Source organism: Tachysurus vachellii, chromosome 5, assembly GCF_030014155.1.
Source record: "Tachysurus vachellii isolate PV-2020 chromosome 5, HZAU_Pvac_v1, whole genome shotgun sequence".
NCBI lineage: Eukaryota > Metazoa > Chordata > Actinopteri > Siluriformes > Bagridae > Tachysurus > Tachysurus vachellii.
In genome coordinates, this window is record NC_083464.1 from 15571253 (window position 1) to 15585502 (window position 14250).

At 36.7% G+C, this 14250-nt stretch overlaps 1 protein-coding gene across 1 annotated transcript in view; it reads left to right on the forward strand.

Moving 5' to 3' along the window:
- Positions 1-1942: 1942 nt before the first annotated feature.
- The window catches only part of thrap3a (thyroid hormone receptor associated protein 3a), a 34939-nt gene continuing 22631 nt past the window's right edge, over positions 1943-14250 (forward strand). The window contains exon 1 of the mRNA XM_060869975.1: positions 1943-2122. The gene's annotated coding sequence lies outside the window, so the exon portion shown is untranslated. The remainder of the gene's footprint in view (positions 2123-14250) is intronic.

The following is a 14250-nucleotide window of genomic DNA, read 5'->3' on the forward strand; positions in this document are numbered from 1 at the left end:
TAGTGTCTGTTCAACAGAGTTCCTTCCTACAGGAGAACAATATCCTAGAAGAGTTTCAATCAGGTTTCAGGCCCCATCATAGCACAGAAACTGCACTTGTGAAAGTCACAAATGACTTGTTCTTAGCTTCGGACAAGGACTGTATGTCACTATTAGTCCTACTTGACCTTAGTGCTGCATTCGACATATTGATCACAACATTCTCCTTGATCGTTTACAAAATTACACAGGTATTCATGGACAGGCTTTAAGTTGGTTTAGATCCTACCTGTCTGATCGATACCATTTTGTAGAATTAAATGGTGTATCCTCCAGTTTATTACCAGTTAATCATGGGGTCCTTCAAGGATCAGTTCTAGGACCTCTGCTTTTCTCGATATACATGCTTCCATTAGAGAACATTATTAGAAGACATGGGATTAGTTTCCACTGCTATGCTGACGACACACAGTTATATATCTCATCAAAACCAGATGAAATAGCTAAAGTGTCCAAAGTAACTCAATGCCTTAGAGAGATAAAAGACTGGATGAGCTGCAATTTTCTGTTGTTAAACTCTGATAAGACAGAAATACTACTTATAGGTCCAAAAACCAGTACACAGAAACTCTCACAATTTAACTTCCATTTAGAGGGATGTACTGTTACTAGTAACTCGACAGTGAAAGACCTGGGTGTTATATTAGACAGCAACCTGTCTTTTGAAAATCACATTGCCCATACCCCAAAAACAGCCTTCTTTCACCTTAGAAATATTGCCAAGCTGAGAAACATCCTGTCTGTCTCTGATGCTGAGAAGCTAGTTCATACTTTCATGACCTCTAGACTGGACTATTGTAATGCATTACTAGGTGGTTGTCCTGCATCTTTAATAAATAGGCTACAGTTAGTCCAAAATGCAGCTGCCAGAGTTCTCACTAGGACAAGAAAGTATGATCATATAACCCCAATTTTATCATCTCTACACTGGCTACCTGTTAAGTTTAGAATTGATTACAAACTGCTGCTAAAAGTTTACTACAAGGCTCTTAAAGGTTTAGCTCCCACGTATCTAACTAGTCTCCTAACACGTTACAATCCTTCACACTCTCTGAGATCACAAAACTCAAGACTTCTGGTAGTCCACTAAAGGTGGTAGAGCGTTTTCTTATTTAGCTCCCAAACTCTGGAATAGTCTTCCTGATATTGTTCGGGGCTCAGACACACTTTCCCAGTTCAAAAGCAGATTAAAAACTCATCTCTTTAGTCAGGCATGCACATAATACATCCCATAATCTTGTGCACTATTACATTAGACTTGCACATTTTTATGAACAGCAGATATGTTAATCCCTCTCCACTGCTTCTCTCTTTCTACCCATCCCGAGGCATCCAGACATTGTACCAGCTCCTCTGGTTCCTCTCAAGGTTTCTTCCTTACCAATTTAAGGGAGTTTTTCCTTGCCACTGCTGCCTGAGTCTCCTCAGACTTGCTCATTGGGGATAAATACATATACATACATACATACATACATACTGTGAACTATATATATCTTGATTTTTTATTATATTAATTCTTTATACTTCTCCTTATGTTTACCTTCTGCTCTATGTTTATGTTCTGTAAAGCTGCTTTGAGACAATGTCCATTGTAAAAAGCGAACCCATTTAAAAGAGGAAGATCAGTGCTGTTCAATCAATGGCTTCTAACACAGTAGAGGGCAGTACTACCATAACACCACAACTTCCTGGATCAGGTTTCACTCAAGTCAAGTCTTTTATTGTGGCTAGTATTTGTTTTCATTGTTTTGTAGTATTTTCTGTTTGTTACCTTTCACTTCTCAGTTTCAGCTTAGTGTGGGTAGTAGGGAAATGTAGAGCCGAGTGGGAGGGTAATAGAGTTTATATTTAGGAAGGTGCCTGTCACTAAGTGATGCTGATGAAACACTGCCAAGACACTGGATTAATTCACACAGAATGAATGGGTGGGGGTCATACAATTTACAAGGCTCTGACGGATATACAGCAGGACTAAGAGGCTGTCAATCTACAAAGGCCTTGTCACTCAGGCAGTCCTGGAACTGTGGAGTGTTGGGTGATGGGACATGCTGGCAGTTTGGTGCACAGTTTATTATCTCTTCAGGTCAGTCCTGGGATTCCTTTGTTAGCAGCTGTAACACTAACTCGAAGATCACTTTATTTATTATACGAAGAAGCTTGCCACCTCAACTCAAGCTGACTATTTAAATATTTTTAGCCAAGTTTTATAATTTCCATGTTGCTGCTTCCAGCCAAGCCCTAGAGAGTGAGAGAAAGTGCAGTTTTGGGATTTTTTTGGATGTAAATGTGCAGTATTCTTTTCTTAATTTTCATCTCATGAACATCCTGAGTGCAAATAATTTCTTTGAACTTAATCTGTGAAATTTATAATTTTGAACTCTATATGCCGTGTCATTGTAGCTGGTCTCTTTGTCTTTCATAAAAACAGTATCGCAGACCGAAAGCCTCAAAACCCCAGGAATCTTTGACCTCATGGAATCCTAAACATTGTGTAATTTAGGCATCACAATTCTGTTGGCCATATATACTCTAGTAAAAGGAGATGTCAAAGTCAGTCTATAGAGCGAGACAGTTGTGTACTCAGTCATAGAGCTGCACTGAACATCAGCACTATTAAACAGTTTCACCACCAATCTCTCCTGCTCACTCACTCACTCACTCACTCACTTACTCGCTCTTATCTCCCAAGCAACAGGCCCCCTTCCCACAGCTGCTATCTGATGACGGGAACATAAATAGGAGGCCACAGCCTAGGTGGCACTCTAAATAACCCTGATGGACGATGCTGGCTTTCTGACTGTGCAGGGTTCTTTCCGACTGAGCGTTTTCCGGCTGTGTTCAAAGATTTGTCCCTGAACCTGCTGGCCATCACTCTTTATCTGTTGTGTTGTGTTGATACTTAGGTTACTAGTTGTGTCTGTGAAGGGGGTCACAGTGTGTAGGGGTGTCCATTAATATGACCAGCAAGCAGATGGTGCTGCACTGGCAGCAGCTGGGTAGTAAATTGGACTTGTTGAAATTTGTGTCACTTTCACATAGAAGCACAAGGACTAAAGTAACTTAAGCTTCAGGTCTTGTTTAAATCCAGCTCTAAATAAAGATCTGTGTTCATATTACAAATCAGTCTTGTTGATTAATTTTCCAGCTGATGGATTCAGCAAGATAAAATTTGTGATGATTTCTTTTGTTTTTGCTTGCTTAAATCATCTACATCCAAATAATATCTGGTCAGTGATGCTCCCTTTCTAGTGATGGACAGGGCAGTGGGGAGATTTGTGTAAAGCAAAAGATGGCTTAGTAAATATATTCAAGCCAAGTCAAGAAGCTTTTATTGCCATTTCAACATTATGTAGCTGATGTAATACATGTTGAAATGAAAGAGCGTCCATAGAAACATCCCTAATAAGTGAACCTACAGTCTTAAAGATGTTCTGATGTCCTCTTTTCTTAAAGAGGCCCTACTTGGAACATTCTCTGATAAGGAAAAATTTTGCTTGTATAAATATGGATTCCCCTGGAAAGGGACAAGCCATAGAATCCTTTTTACTAGTACACTGGCTTTTCATTCTGCTCACACTTTTTCAATCCGTATAGACTAATTCTAAAAAAAAAAGTTTTAGAAACAATAGAATGGCCAATGTACCTTTTAAACCGGCAACACTGTATTTGTGAAATCTCAGTTTCACTCAGTCTACACAAGAACTTAACCAACTATTTGCTAGATTGGCATATTTTTGGGGAAATCTTTTCATGAAAAATCACAAACTTCTCCAAAAGTTCAACACTAAATAAGCCAGTTTCAATAAGGGAAACTGAAATGGGGGAATTAAAAGGAAATGTAAAACGAAAAGCAGAAAAAGAAAACAGCCATGGATTACAAAGAGGAAATTGTATGGGTCAATGAGGAAGCGGTGCATGAGGGACTTTCTCTCCGCTTGTGTACAAATGATACAATTGTGCTCAGAAGTTTGAATCGCTGAAAGAAATTGTTAAACATTGCTATTTATTTGGAAAACATGACTGATAATGCAAAATAATCTTTTTCTTATTTAAGGTAGTGGTCACGTGTAGTCATTAATGATCACATACAGTAGCTACAGTACTGTATTTGACTCATTTTTAAAACCTAATGATAATTGAAAACACCTAGAGAACACTGATTAAAAGTTTACATACCCTTAAAGGTTTGGCCACATTATAAACACACAGGTGGATACGCAGAGGTTTAAATGTCTATTAAAGTTTGGTTTCCATGTCTGTGACTCACTGTAATTGTAATTAGTGTCTGTGAATAATATGAAATTTATTCACATAAATTTATATAAAGTTTATATAAAATTTATATATTTATATATATCACACATTTATATAAAGTTTTTCATGAGGTTATACACTGACTAAAGACAAAAGAACTGCCAATGGACCTGTGGAAAAAGGTAGTTGAACTTTATAAAGCAGGAAAAGGGTATAAAATCGCAGCACTCGAAAATGCCAGTCAGTACTGTTCAAACTCTGATAAAGAGGTGGAAAATAAGAGGTTCTGTTTATTTTCACAACGGTCAGGTTGACCAAGAAAGATTTCACCCACTACTGCCAGAAGAATTGTTCGGGACGCAAAGAAAAATCTACAAACAACTTTGAGAGAAATACAGGCTGCTCTTGAAAAAATGGTGTTGTTTCTAGGAGCACAATAAGCAGGTACTTGAACACAAATGACCTGTATGGTTGAGTTGGCAGGAGAAAACCGTTACTGCGCCCATGCCACCAAAAGTCCCGCCTTCAATACCAGAGACAGCACATAGACAAACCTCACAGCTTCTGGAGCAGTCATTTGGAGTGATGAGACCTAAATTGAACTTTATAGTCACAACCATAAACACTATTTTTGGAGAGGAGTTAATTGTATTGTTCTGTACTGTAATCCCCACTGTAAAGCATGGTGGCGGATCTCTTATGTTTTGGGGCTGTGTGAGCTCAAGTGACACAGGGAATTTAGTAAAAAATTGATGGCAAGATGAATGCAGCATGTTATCAGAAAATAATGGCAGACATTTTTCATTCTACAGTATGAAAGCTGCACATGAGACACACTTGGATGTTCCAACATGACAATGATCCAAAGCAAAAGGCAAAGTTGACCCACCAATAGCTACAGCAGAAAAAGGTGAAGGTTCTAGATTTGGCCATCACAGTCTTGTGACCTCAATGTCATTGAGCCACTTTGGGGAGACCTTAAACATGCAGATTGTGCAAGACAACCTAAGAATTTACAGGAACTGGAGGCATTTTGCCAAGAAGAATGGGCAGCAGTACTACCTGAGAGAATTAAGGACCTCATGCACAATTATTACAAAAGACAGCATGGCATCAATGATGCTAAAGGGGGCAATACACAATAAAAATAACTAAAGGTATGCAAACTTTTGAACAAACTTTTGGGATTATTTCCTTATTTTCTTTTTTGGTTATATTTTGTTTGATGATTGTGCCATTATGTTATGCCTTAATATACATATTAACTGGAATCCTATAAAAAATGTAAAAAAATTTTTTTGCCTTCTTACTCATGTTTTCTTTACATTTCTTTAGGCTGTTTTTGATTGTCTCTAAATTTTATAGCTAACAGTGAAGGTTTATGACCGAGCCACCTGCCAGTGTCCTGCCATGGTATTGCCAGCTTTCCGATCCTATTTCAGAATAGTCTGGCTGTCTTCTAAACATCAATGCACTCCATTAGTACTTTAGCACAACCTTCATAATGACTCTCAGTTTTGTTTTTACCAAGTCGAGGTAATGCCTTTGGAGAAATCAGATGCATTGAAGTGTGTCAATTTATTCCCAAAAGAAAATACAGCTTGTAGGGCATCATAGTGTTTGTCTTTGAGTGCTTCACTGATGCAAAATAAGTTAATATTGTGTTGTATATGTGTATTGCAATACTGAGGGGACTGACTACAGAGGTGTTCAGCACATTGTGTGTTAAATTACAAAGCATTAACTACACAAAGCCCACATATCTGACATATCTGGTAATTACAATGCCTAGCTCAAGCCTAGCTGAGTATTATGTAGCTTTGAAGAATTCACTTTGTCAAGTTTTGTAAGTCTATTAAAGTTTTCTACACAGGAAAACTGTGTATTCAACCTGACATGTTGAATGAAAGCTAACCATGAATGATAAATTTTGCTAACCAATGCTTAATTGTTTTGGAAGATATTCCAAGAGCTTATTGTATTTTGGTGGATGTTTTTCTATTATTTAAAAAGACAACATAAAAGCCGACGAAGAGGAAGCTATAGAGATTCCTCCTTCTGTAATTTGACATTTGTGAGTGAAACATTACTGTTTCCTTTTCACTGCTAGAGCTGGAGGCAGGGGCAAGGAAGGTAAAAGATAATATTATTGGTTAACCTCTTTTCCCTTAGGCACTACTGAGTTGGTAGTGTTTTCCCACAGCTCTACAGTCCCCAGTTTGATCCTGGAGCTTATCTACCTATGAACAATGGTACATAGTGGTACTAATGATCTGTCTTAAATGAGAAGGTAATAAAAATCTTATACCCTGGGAGGGATTACTGGGCACCATACACACAAATTCACACCTACCAACAATTTATAGTAGCCACTTATCCACCTCTCAGCATGTTTTTGGAGGTGTGAAGAAACCAGAGAAACCAGAGGGAACCCATATGGTGACTCAGAGAACATGAAGAACCTCACACAGATAGTAATCTGAGCATCAGATCAAACTGGGGACATTGAGGTGCCAATGACACTGCTGTACCATCATGTTGCCCACACCATATTTTATATAACTGTATATAATTATTACATAAACACCTGTCTATTTATTAAGCTCAGTATACTATTACCCTTCCTTTGCATTCTTGCATTAGGATTTACTGTTAAAAACAGATGTTTACCTGTTCTCATCTGCCAAGTATAAGATTTATTCAAAATCCAAATATTAAATAAATGCAACCTGTATAACATTGATAATTTAGTGTTTAAATAGACAGAAGACAACAGTTTTTAATATGATCTAATTGGAACTATGGCCATGACTGCAGAATATTCAGGTCTCACTGACTTTAAAAAAAAAACTTTTTAAATGATCAGATTACTCAGCATATTTAAACACTGTACACTAGCAGATTTAGGGACACCTTGCCTTTATTTCCACTTTGAAATTTACCTCTGTGAATGCGTCAAAGCTCTTCAAGAGACCTTTTAGATGAAGAAGACAGAGCTATGTGTAATAGAACATCATGTCCTGCCATTTGACATTAAATCAGCAGGAGCTCTGGCAGGAGTCATATCAAAAGGTCTGTAAGGTCACCAACCAGCTCCACAGACCACAGTCTATTAACCAAAAACATTGCCAAAATATTTACATGATGACATTTCTTAAAATAAACACGATTACCCCTTAACATCGTTGTATCACAGGGAGATGAAAAGCTTTTACTTACTATGTGTTACGTGTGCAGAACTATGAGACCTTGTTTTGACCGTTGTATATTCTGGTTTCCTTTACATTATAATTTCTAGCTAAATTGACACACAGTAGAAGAGTAATACAAGAGCTTCAGTACAGGTTATTTTGCTCTTAATCTTCTACAGCAGATGTGAGATTGTCATCTTGCTTTCTTATTGGAAAAATCTACCCTGAAGGTCTAAGCTGTTAATCTTTTAATTAACATATGATCTTCAATGGTCTTGCAATTTATTTTGTTTTGTCTGTTCTGTAACTCAGTGTACAGTGATTAAACTAAGAAATGAAACATAATGAGTAAACTTAACTTTCATAATAATCTTTATTTCAACTCACAAGTAGTCAAAACCATGAGTTACTGTGAGTTTACTTTAAAGTTATAGGTCAATAAAGCATATAAACTTGAGTTCAACATCCAAAACATGATTTGACAATATCATATAAGAATTAAACAGAAAAAATATGTTTTTAGAAATTAATGGGACTTATATCATCATCAGCACAATGAAAATCAAAGAGAACCCATCTTACTGCCGACTAAAACTTTAGATATCAACTATGCATTGAATCTGGTGTTTTACTGCACTACTGTATTTGTCTAGTTAATTCCTAGCATTCTTGTCAAAATATTCCTGTAAAATTATTTTATTTTATTTTTATTTGTCTTTTGGTCTAAAGTACTGTAAACTTACAGCGGTATTATAATGCATTTATTGCACTCATTGAGGCATAAAGAACATAATCATTCAGTGCACAGTGGCAGTATAAAGCAACCATGTAGTATAGAAAAAAGGCCAGAGGATTTTCTTGCTTTTCCTGGCTTGGCCTGCAGTACATTATTACAGATAAACTGTGTTCTGAATGCAAACTGCAGTAACAAGCTTTTAGGGCAGAATCCATTTTTTTCTTGCCTGGAGAAGTGCTGCGTCAGCCTTGTTATGCAAATGACATTTCTTTCAATAAGAAGAACTTTCCAAACAACATGTCAACATCTTTCTTGACTTATGACCCTTGGTTTTAGGGTCTGTAATGATGATTGATTGATTACTGAGTTTTACTGAAGGAGCTTTTTTTTTTAAATTCATCAGCTAGCAATTTTTTTCCAAACTTTTTATGCTCTGGAGATTTGTAAAGACAGTTTAAATTATACTCCTTTACAACTTTAGTCCACTGAGTAATAGCTGTTTAATGCATCTTCTGTCATATAGACTAGAAGCTAGACCCTATTAATCCAGCATTGCAAATAGAAACCCAAGTCTTACGCATTTAAATAAACTCTTTGCTTTCGAGAGAATGCCCTGTGGATAGCCTTGCCAAGGCAATAAAGCTACCATTGCTTAGCTAAAGCCCAGTCTTATATGCGCAAAGAAAGGCTTTGTGTCTGATTAATTCTGAGTGAGCATGTTACTGACTGAGATAAAACATTTGTAGTCACCATGAGATTAAATAGTATAAAGATATTTTATTAACAAAAAATGTAAAACACTGTGATTTTATGCATTTTGTCAAAACGTATTGATAGCACTGAGAAACACCCAAGAAACAAGTACCATTATATCTTAGACATGTCTCACAGACATCCTACTGTATGCTCAATATCTATAAGAAAAAATCCCTTTTAGTTCAGTAGTAAAATTTATGTTCCTGAAGCAGTGATGTGAGTTTATGTGATACAATTACAGCATTTGGTAGATGCTTTTATGAAGTGCGACTTAAAAAATCTCCATCAGAAATGTCCTCATCCTACTACAAATAGTTCAGGATCTTAGATAAAGTTGAAAACCTTGTTGCAGAGAAGTTAGTACATTTATTTTAGAAATGTTTGACATTGTCTGACATAAATATTATGATCATAATAAACAGTTGAACCAAGGGCTGAACCAAAACTGGAAAGGTTTTCACTGAAATTGGAAGAAACCCTAACAGTTGCTCTTTAGTATGTAATCATATTGGATGCAACAGCCACACAAACTACTTGTTAACAATCCAAAATCCTGGAAGGCAAACAACTTTATTTGTTTAGCTCATTTAATCATGTCCACATAATTTTTGAGTGACTTGAGTAAGTGAGTGTCAAGTGAGTCAACTCTCATATGGACTCCATACAGAGCAGGCTGAAGGAGAACACTGGGTCTTTTCAGACTAATTGTTTGCTCTGGCACAATTGGAAAATGGTAAAAAATGAAATCACTCAACATTAAAAAAAAAGGACTGAGCAGAATATGTTTCAATTCCTCAAGATTGCAACAGAGGTTATTGCGCCTTTTATTTTGAAATAATTTTTCTAAATAAAAAGAGTTATTTTGCATGAAAATGAGGCATTAACTATTGTGTGTGTGTGTGTGTGTGTGTGTGTGTGTGTGTGTGTGTGTGTGTGTGTGTGTGCATGCATGCAAGAAAACGTGTTGTATGTGTTACTCTTGACCCAGTCTGGTCCTTTGGCCTCCTACAATTGACTATAGATTCTTCAAGCCATTAATAAATGAATAATTATAAATTAAAAGAATTTAAGTGAACAATATAGCAAAAGCAGTGACCAGTGCAAATTGACATTGTATTATATTCATAATCAAGTGAACATAATGTTTGTTGTTAAGGTGCTGATTTATTTCACAATCAGATAGGATATAAAGATAAGGACTACCATGTAATATCACGAATAAGAGCTCCAGCTAGAGTAGCTTGGGGAATATTATTATTTTCTGGATAAGTAACTGAATGGGACCATGAATAAAATCCAGATGTGTGATGGGTACATCTGCCAGAGTTGGTTTTTGGCTATTTGTACAATTCATATTAAAAGAACTACAAAAATTTTACATTTCCTTTGTTGCACAAATATGTCTCCTTATGATATGTCAGTGTAGGCAAATAACCCTAGACAAATCTGTACAGATCTGTAAGTTTAAATTTAACCAAAATCTGAACTTTTTTAAAAATGTATATAATAAAGCAAATAGCACGTTTAGTTATAATATTTGCAATAGGTTGGCCTGTTTTGCAGTTTTCTCAACACACAACAGGGTGTATGGATTTTACTTACTCCTCCTGTTTTGTCAACAAACAGAGTTGTTAAAGTTCACATAGATGCAAACACTCCACTCTGTTCTGAGTGTTAGCATGATTATGCTGGAATAACTACCTTCATTTCTTTCAAGCATTACAGATATGAAAACTGGCTATTGTAGTTGAGAGATAACACCTCACATGCCATTTGATTTCAGTACATTTCCTGAATTGTATGGCACTGTACAGTTTCCTCCCAATGTCCAAAATCATGCAGGCTTGATTATACAAATATACAGTACTAAAACAATGATCTACTGCAACCTTGACCATGATAGAATTGTTAACGAATATGAACAAATTAATTTACTTTAGAATTAAGTAGTTCATGTCTCATTTGTCACAAGAAACTTCAAGAGTAACATCATCTTAATATCTCATAGCCTCAACATATTGTTAAGTGAATGTGTACTTGAAGAAGAAAGGCAGGAAGAATAACCATGCATTTTATTCTATCAGCCAATCCAAATTTTTAATGTTTTTTCTGGAGTGAGTATCCAACATGGGATGTTTCAATTTAATATGAGACTGCTAGGTGATAACACTTCAATGACATTATTGTGTTTTGGACTTTGGGTATGAGGCGAGTTGATTATCAAGTCCCCACTATATTATAAGAATTTTTGAGCATTTGGATCATTTGTGCTTGGTTGATTTTGCAAAACGTTGGATTTTGTGTTTTATGGTGCCTGCCTTGGATAACATCTGCCATTCAGAGATGTTATTCTGAAAAGCATCACAGGGTTAAAGTAATTTCTACAAACATTACTGATACTGGCACAGTGAGGTCTGATCAGGAAGCCTGTTTACTCACATGCTACATCTGCAACGAATACACACAGTTGTTCAGCCTGAGTGGCACATTGAGTTAAACACTTCAGTATCACTACTGAGAAAAATGAGAAAATAATGCCTGACTAATGCTTGGAAATTGTGACTGTTTGTACTCTATTCAAGGACAACAGCTCTGCAGTTTTCCACTGTTTGCCACTGTGGAGCATTTTAATCCGCTGAGGAACAGCCTATTTAGTAAACATGTTTATTCATTTCGTTTTATCATGTCCTTAGCTACAGTCACAGAATGTCCTCGGAAACCTGAACACATAGCAGCAAACCATATAAGCATAAATGATCCCCACATAATTAACTCATTTAGTTAAAACCTGAATTGTCAGTAATATACAGTAGCTGTAAAAGCCTTGTGTGTGGTGTAGTGGGCTAACAGTAAAATCATTATTTTCTTAGCAATATACCCTATAAGGCTAAAAGCATGAGGAAAATATATGGCCACATCCACTTCCAACAGGAGCATAAAACCAAACACATAGCCAGGTAATCTCCAAAGATAAACCTTGGTAGTAGAATGGCATTGCCATAGGATACCACCATTCAGTTTGTAAAATTTGTGCCCTGTTTAAAGTTTGACAGAGCAGGAGTGCTGAAATGTGTAGTATGAAAAAGTGACTCTGGAGCAGTGGAATCGTATTTTGTGAAATGATGAATCACATTTCACTATCTGACAGTCTGAGGTTGAATCTGAGTTTGGTGGATGACAGCTCACTGCCTACTAAAATGCAGTAGTAAAGTTTGAGGAGGGGCAACTTCATATTAATTCCTATGGTTTAGAGTTTAAGTTTGTGATGGTATCAGGTATCAGGTAAGTTCATATTTTTATATTAATACAGTTTAAGTTTATTTTATCCAATTATATCCATATAAACACTTTTGGTTTTGCTGATTTTGAATTAGGAATCTAAAACTCTATGGTCCATGTCTGAGGTTTTTTAGTCTTAGCCTTCCTCTCATTGTCTCTTCATCATCTTAGTTGTAATTAACAGTGAGTTTTAAGCTATCCATTGGGCCCATCTGGCTCTAAAGGCTTGTGTAGCATGAGCAGTTTGTAGAAACAGCAGTCTGTGGCCAAACCCCTACCCTATGCCATCTTAAAGCAGAAGTACCAGGAACGGCATCCTTTTTAAACGACACATCCTGCCACATGTATGATGACTGGCATTTGGCTAAATCAGAAGGCCAGAAGTTCCCTGCACAAACTATGAAGGTCAATGAACAAAAATTGAAATTAAAAGGCTCTAGATATACTCAGGGAACTGAAGGGGCAGGTTTCATGCAATGGTGAGAAGGGCTGGTTTTGTTTTTTTCACATCCTCATTACTTCTCAGCTCCTGTGGCTCTGCCTGGGATGTTGTCTTTGTCTGAGCACATGCACATGGTGGTTGGCTTTGCAAAAGACCGGCAGTGACTCATTGTGGTTTCTAACAACATTCCTCTCAGAAGCTCCTGAGAGAAAAAGCACTCTTGTTCATCAGATTAAGAGCATGAGAAAGCAAGGAATAACACAGAGACAGAATGTTTGGTGCATGAAATCTATGTGGTTGGTTCTAAACTAAGATGTGCCAGAAATAGTAACACATCTGTATCTTGTTAGCCATGACTTAGACAGTTTGATGATTTGTTTACCTTGCTTTTGTTTAGTATCTCTTGCTGTTTTATTCTATCATAAGGTAGATCTGAATTTCTGAAATTTTATGAATGAAGAAAGCATGCTCTGATTTGGTTTAATTCTGAACTGTAAAATCTTTCATTATTAGGCGGTAATACAATCCTAATAAGGCACCAGTCCATTGCAGGACACCATGCCCATACACTTTCACAGAAACATTCACACCTAGGGGCAATAGAGCAATTAAGCATAACCAATCCACCTACTGGCATGTTTTTGGAAGGTGAGAAGAAACCAGAGAACTCAGAGGAAACCTTCACATACATGAGAAAATATGCAAAATTCCACAGAGACATATATATGTACGTATATATACACACACATATACACACTGTATGTGTGATGTGTGTGTGTGTGTGTGTGTGTGTGTGTGTGTGTGTGTGTGTGTGTGTGTGTGTGTATTTGTGTGTGTCATGCCAAAGAGTTGCCCACTGACATAAATAACACAGTCTACAAAATGTGAATATTGGTATTATGTTACAACAGATGACCTATGGGAAACTCCAGGGTATTAAACAAAATAGGAATAGTAGGAGCAGCTTGATAACAACGTGATTTACTCAACACATCCTGATGACCTTAAGATATATTTAAGCAATATGTCTGCGATGAGGTTTACTAGATTTTAATGATGAACTTGTAAGAATGCTGAAATGCTCCTTTTCATGCTGACTCATGCTCAACATATTTAAGTGAGTCATCTAAGCCATCTAACCTTAATTTTAGTTCTTATAAACCACATAACATTTTTTAAACTAGAATTAGTAGTCTAAGGAATCCCATAATATGGGAGAAAACTGAGGTTGTGGGAGCCTTGTGTGTGTTTTATGATAAAAACCCAATCAACAGAAAGCTTTCTCCTTTGGAACACCACTCGGGCCTTCTCTCATTACCAGTGATATGCTGGAACGCAAACTGTAAGCGAGACTGATAACAGTGCATCAGACACTAAATTTACTCATCATACAGGGGATTGAAATTGAGAGCCACCTGTGCAAAGAGCTCAGATGTGCCTGAAAGGTTACGTGTGTAGTGCAGACAGTTGAAGAGAGCATGTTTTTGTGATTTCACGTCAACTGAAGAGAACTGTTTGTTGCAGCTGCTGTAGATATTCTGCTAGCAATTCTT